This window comes from Crocuta crocuta, unplaced genomic scaffold (assembly GCF_008692635.1).
Source record: "Crocuta crocuta isolate KB4526 unplaced genomic scaffold, BGI_CrCroc_1.0 scaffold204, whole genome shotgun sequence".
Lineage (NCBI taxonomy): Eukaryota > Metazoa > Chordata > Mammalia > Carnivora > Hyaenidae > Crocuta > Crocuta crocuta.
In genome coordinates, this window is record NW_027529603.1 from 1,404,185 (window position 1) to 1,409,608 (window position 5,424).

The 5,424-nt window shown below is 42.3% G+C and overlaps 1 non-coding gene across 1 annotated transcript; it reads left to right on the forward strand.

The window, feature by feature from the left end:
• The first annotated feature begins 3,030 nt into the window (after nucleotides 1-3,030).
• On the forward strand, nucleotides 3,031-3,135 carry LOC144229814 (U6 spliceosomal RNA). Its single transcript, XR_013334607.1, has one exon. It is a non-coding gene; the product is annotated as a U6 spliceosomal RNA (small nuclear RNA).
• The last annotated feature ends 2,289 nt before the right edge of the window (nucleotides 3,136-5,424 follow it).

Sequence of the window (5,424 nt, forward strand, 5' to 3'; positions counted from 1 at the left end):
TTTATTTATTTTGAGAGAGAAAGAGAAACGGAGTGAGACAGAGAGAGAGAGAGAGAGAATCCCAAGGAGGCTCTGCACTGTCTGCATGGAGCCCAATGTGGGGCTTGAACTCATGAACTGTGAGATCATGACCTGAGCCAAAATTAAGAGTGGGAAGCTTAATTGACTGAGCCACCCAGGCACCCCTCTGTATTATCTTCTAACTTATATAAATCTAAGATTATTTAAAAATGGAAAATTTGGGGTGCCTGACTGGCTCAGTTGGTGGAGTATGTGACTCTTGATCTTGGGGTTGTAAGTTTAGGCCTCACGCTGGGTGTAGAAATTACTTAAAAATAAAGAAAGTCTTAAAAAAAATGGAAAGTTTAGGGATGCCTGGTTGAATAGGCATATTATTCTTAATCTTGTGATCATGAGTTCAAGCCTCACATTGGGAGTAGAGATGACTAAAAAAATAAACTTTAAAAAATTGTTTTAAATGCAAAGTTTAAAAAATAAATAAATGAGTCAATTAGAAATTTGAAAAAAGATTACCTAAAATGAAAAAGTACACCTACTTTAACTGAGTCCGAGTTCATTTTGCTTGCTGCATGACAGGTTAGTAAGTTGAAAAGCAAGATGTTAGGGTAAGGAAAGCAAGTTTACTTCGAATACCAGCAAACTGAGAAGATGGAGGACTATTGTCCCAAAGAGCCATCTCCCTTCAGCATGAAATTCAAGCTCCTTTTATGTTAGTTAAAAGGAGAAGTGGGGAGGTGGATGTTGAAGTCAAAAGTTGTGACTGATGTCTGTAGACATCTGAGAAAAGTCATGTAACTTCTTTTTTTTCAACGTTTATTATTTTTGAGAGAAAGGGTGCTTATGAGCAGGGGTGGGGCGGGGGGGGCAGAGGATCTGGAGTGGGCTCTGCACTGACAGCAGTGAACCCAATGTAGGGCTTGAACCCATAAACTGAAATCATGACCTGAGCTGAAGTTGGAAGCTCAATCGATTGAGCCATTCAGGTACCCCATGAAAAGTCACGTGACTTCTTTGTCCTTGGTCAGCTGATCTTTGTATACAGGAATCTGGACATGTTATTCCTGTAATCTTAAATATGGCATAGTCATTTCTGTATGTACTTCCTTATCTCCTTGGGTGAGGTCGATTTTGGGTAAAAAGCAGTTTTGGCAAATTTTAGCTATAACATGCCTATGTGCAGGGCTAAGCAGAAGTTTCTAAGCTATAGATCATAGCAGCAAAGGAAATAGAAGCATTATGGAATCAGACATGCTAAGTTTCTATCTGTTATATTACCAGAAGGAAAATATCAGTAAACAAGATATAGACTCTTTTCTTTTTTTCTTTTTGTTAGGGTTTATTTATTTTTGAGAGAGGGAGAAACAGAGTGTGCAATGGGGAGAGGCATGGAAAGAGGGGGACAGAATCTGAAGCAGGCTCCAGGCTCTGAGCTGTCAGCACAGAGCCCAATACAGGTCTTGAACTTATGAACCGCAAGATTATGACCTGAGCCAAAGTCCAAGGTTTAACTGACTGAGCCACCCAGGCGCCCCTAAAAGATAAACTATTTTACTTTATTTTTTTATTTTAAAAAGTTTTTTTTTAACGTTTATTTATTTTTGAGACAGAGAGAGACAGAGCACAAGCTGGGGAGGGAGATACAGAATCTGAAACAGGCTCCAGGCTCTGAGCTGTCAGCACAGAGCCCGATGCAGGGGTTGAACCCATGGACCACAAGATCATGACCTGAGCTGAAGTCGGATACCTGACTGAGCCACCCAGGTGCCCCAAGATACACTATTTTATTTTATTTTATTTATTTAAAAATTTTTAATGTTTTATTTATTTCTGAGAGAGAGTGAGAGACAGTGTGAGCAGGGGAAAGTCAGAGAGAGAGGGAGACACAGAATCTGAAACAGGCTCCAGGCTCTGAGCTAGCTGTCAGCACAGAGCCTGATGTGGGGCTTGAACCCATGAGTCATGAGATCATGACTTGAGCTGAAGTCGGATGCTTAACCAACTGAGCCACCTAGGCGCCCCCAAGATACACTATTTTAAATGGATGCCGTCAAAGAGAGAATTAACGAACTAGAAGACGGTTCTAAGGAAATGACCTGAATAGCACAAAAACGTAAAGATTAAGTACAACAGAAAGGCATAGAAATAGGAGTGGCATCAGGGAAAATGGCCGAGAATGGGGTCCATCCCTCCGCAGAAACACTGGAAAAAACTTAACAAAAATTGTTTCAGCCTTTACAGAACTCTGGGAGATAGTCAAAAGTTTGCAGCAACCAGGTTAATGTTTAGCCAGGAGAAAGTCCACTGAAACATAGTACATCTTTGTGGTGTTTTAACTCACCTAAGATGTAGCAGCAGTCTTTAAGATGGCAGCCCATGTTCCTGCCATCTTTGTGTGGGTACCTGCTTCTTTCAGAGGCAGAGTGAACCTTGTTTTAAAGGGATAAAGTTTGTCTTTCTGAGCTCTCCAGGGTTTCCCTGAAGGACTGATACAATGAGGTTCCCTTTGTTTTACCTAACTTGGAATTCTATGATGGCAGAAAGGCTACACAGACTTTTTCTTAAAACACTGAAAGGCAAGTGAACAAACTGTTGCTGTCTGGGTGGAAAATAACAGCTGGGTGAACAATAGACACACCAAAAGCCTGGGAGGAAAGTCCAGGGATTGAGAGTTTGTGGGGGGTGGTGGATAAAACAAGAGCTTTGAAAGGATCCTGGGTATACTGGGCAATCTAGAAAGTCACATGAATGGAGAAAGAAGGACACATGCTAAGAGAACTGAGATGACTATAAGTTTTCCCCTTTGGCTCAGGGCAAGCAGGAAGTGGAGGTTAAGGCAGAGTTGTAAACAACCTGGCTAAGCACAAAGGAGTGATCCAAACTCAGGTTACTCCAAAGACCTGGAGATTCTTTTTCTAATCTGCTCCTTTTTTTCCACCCTCACTTCCTTCCTTTCCTCCAGGCATTTAAGGAGATCTCTGTCAAATTATAATTTTAAAATGTGGTTATGTAGTGCTTGGTTCTGCAGCACATACACTAAAAGGGGAAGGATACAGAGGATTAACACAGTTCCTGTGCAAGGATGACAGGCAAATTTGTGAAGTGTTCCATATTTAAAACAATAGGGGCGCCTGGGTGACTTAGTCGGTTGAGTGTCTGGCTTCAGCTCAGGTGGTGATCTCAGGGTTCGTGGGTTCGAGCCTTGCGTTGGGCTCTGTGCTGGCAGCTAGCTCAGAACCTGGAGCCTGTTTCAGGTTCTGTGTCTCCCTCTCTCACTGACCTTTCCCTGCTCATGCTGTCTCTCTCTCAGAAATAAATAAAACATTTAAAAAAACATTAAAAAAATGAAGAAGAAAAAAATGTGGCTATGTGGAAAAAAAATCCTTGCTTTTAGGAAGTAAACACTGAAGAATTTAGAGGTTTCTAATTTTTCAGCATTCTAAGATTCCCAGCTTACTCTCGAAAGGTCCATAAAAGAGAAGAAGTTTCAGTAATTTAGTAATCACTTTTTAGGCCCTACCATGTAGTAGATGTGGTGGTCGGCAGAGACCTGACTTGGACCTCATCCTCACCCTCAAGGAACCCATAGACTAGTATGAGAACCCATCTAACTGAAATATCATACAGTCTAAGGAATTATGGGATCTCAGTGGAGCAAGAGGAACTGGAATGATATCTTTTTATTTTACTTTTTTAAGTAGGCTCCCACTCAGCTCAGAGCCCAACATGGGGCTTGAACTCACAACCCTGTGATCAAGACCTGAGCTGAGACCAAGAGTTGAACACTTAACTGACTGAACCACCCAGGTGTCCCTGGAACGGCTTTTTAAAAGAGGTCACAAAGGGGGCGCCTGGGTGGCTTAGTCGGTTGAGCGTCCGACTTTCGCTTAGGTCATGATCTCGCGGTTCGTGGGTTCGAGGCCCGCGTCGGGCTCTGTGCTGACTGCCAGCTCAGAGCCTGGAGCCTGTTTCAGTCTGTGACTCCCTCTCTCTCTGACCCTCCCCTGCTCACACTGTCTCTNAAGCTAATTCTTGAAGGAGGTAGAAAGTTTCAGGGGAGAACAATGGGTAAAAACTGGCTTTAATTGGAAGGGTAAAGGACAGTGATTGTTAATTGTTCCCCAAAATGTCCATTTTTCAGTTGATAATAGATTCCCCTTAGCTTAACTGGGTGCTTGGCAGTCAGCTATAGTACTTTTTTTTTTTTTAGATTTTATTTTTAAGTAATCTCTATACCCAACATGGAGCTCGAACTTACAACCCTGAGATCAAGAGGTGCCTGCTCTATTGTCTGAGGCAGCCAAGTGCCCCAGCTCTACTACATTTTTTACTTCTTTTGCATCTGGGTAGGACAATATGACTACCTTCTAGACAAAAGGGAAGTCAGCTGAAATGATCTTGCCAACTCTTAGTTCACACATTTAATAGGAAGCTGCTAGCCTTTCTCCTCCTCTTTGAGATGTAGTAAGGGTGAGTCAACTCTGACCTTGTGGATGAGAATGCTAATACCATGGGTAGGGTAACAAGATGGACAGAACAAGTCAGAGGAGGACCTTGGGGAGCAGAGCCTCTCACCTGACTAGTCTTCATGGTCTATCAGCTCAGACTTTTACCTGGGAGAGAAAGAAATTTTCCCCTTGATTAAGCCACTAATATTTCTGTCTCTGTCTAGTCAACATGCTAACTAAGAAAAGCAGGAAGAAGGGAAGAAAGATATTGAGAATACGAAGCCTATTTAGAAAACTAAACTGTCTCTTTGTTTTTTCTTCTCTCTTTTTTCTTTCCTTCCTTTCTTTTAGTCCAGCCTCCTTTTGTTAGAGTTATACATAAACATATACATATACATACCTTTGCTCTTTCATATCCCACTGGCTCCAGATTTTTAGCTCTAGATGTACTAATGTACTCATATCTTCTGTGTTTTTCCTGCTAATTCCAGCTTCCAGTAAAATAGCCTTAAGGATGGAAACCATTTCCTCCCTCAGAAGCTCTCCTCAGAGCACAGTGAGGCAGTAGGCATCTGTCCAGGCAGTGGACAACACATCTCCCTTGTCACAGTGAGCAGAGGAGATTGTCTTCCTAGTGCAATCAGATTTGTGGGGAATAAAGGAGCTGTCTTGTTCCTGGGAAGCTCTCACTCCTTCCATAAAAGGGGATTTGAATACATCTTTTTTTTTTTTTCATTTTTTAAATGTTTATTTTTGAGATCCCGAGCAAGAGTGGGGGAGGGGCAGAAAGAGAGAGAGACAAACACACACAGAATCCAAAGCAGGCTCCAGTCTCTGAGCTGTCAGCACAGAGCCTGACGCAGGGCTCAAACTCATGAACCTGTGAGATTATGACCTAAGCCAGAGTCAAACACTGAGCCACCCAGGCGCCCCAGGAATTTGAAGAATTTGAAGAAGT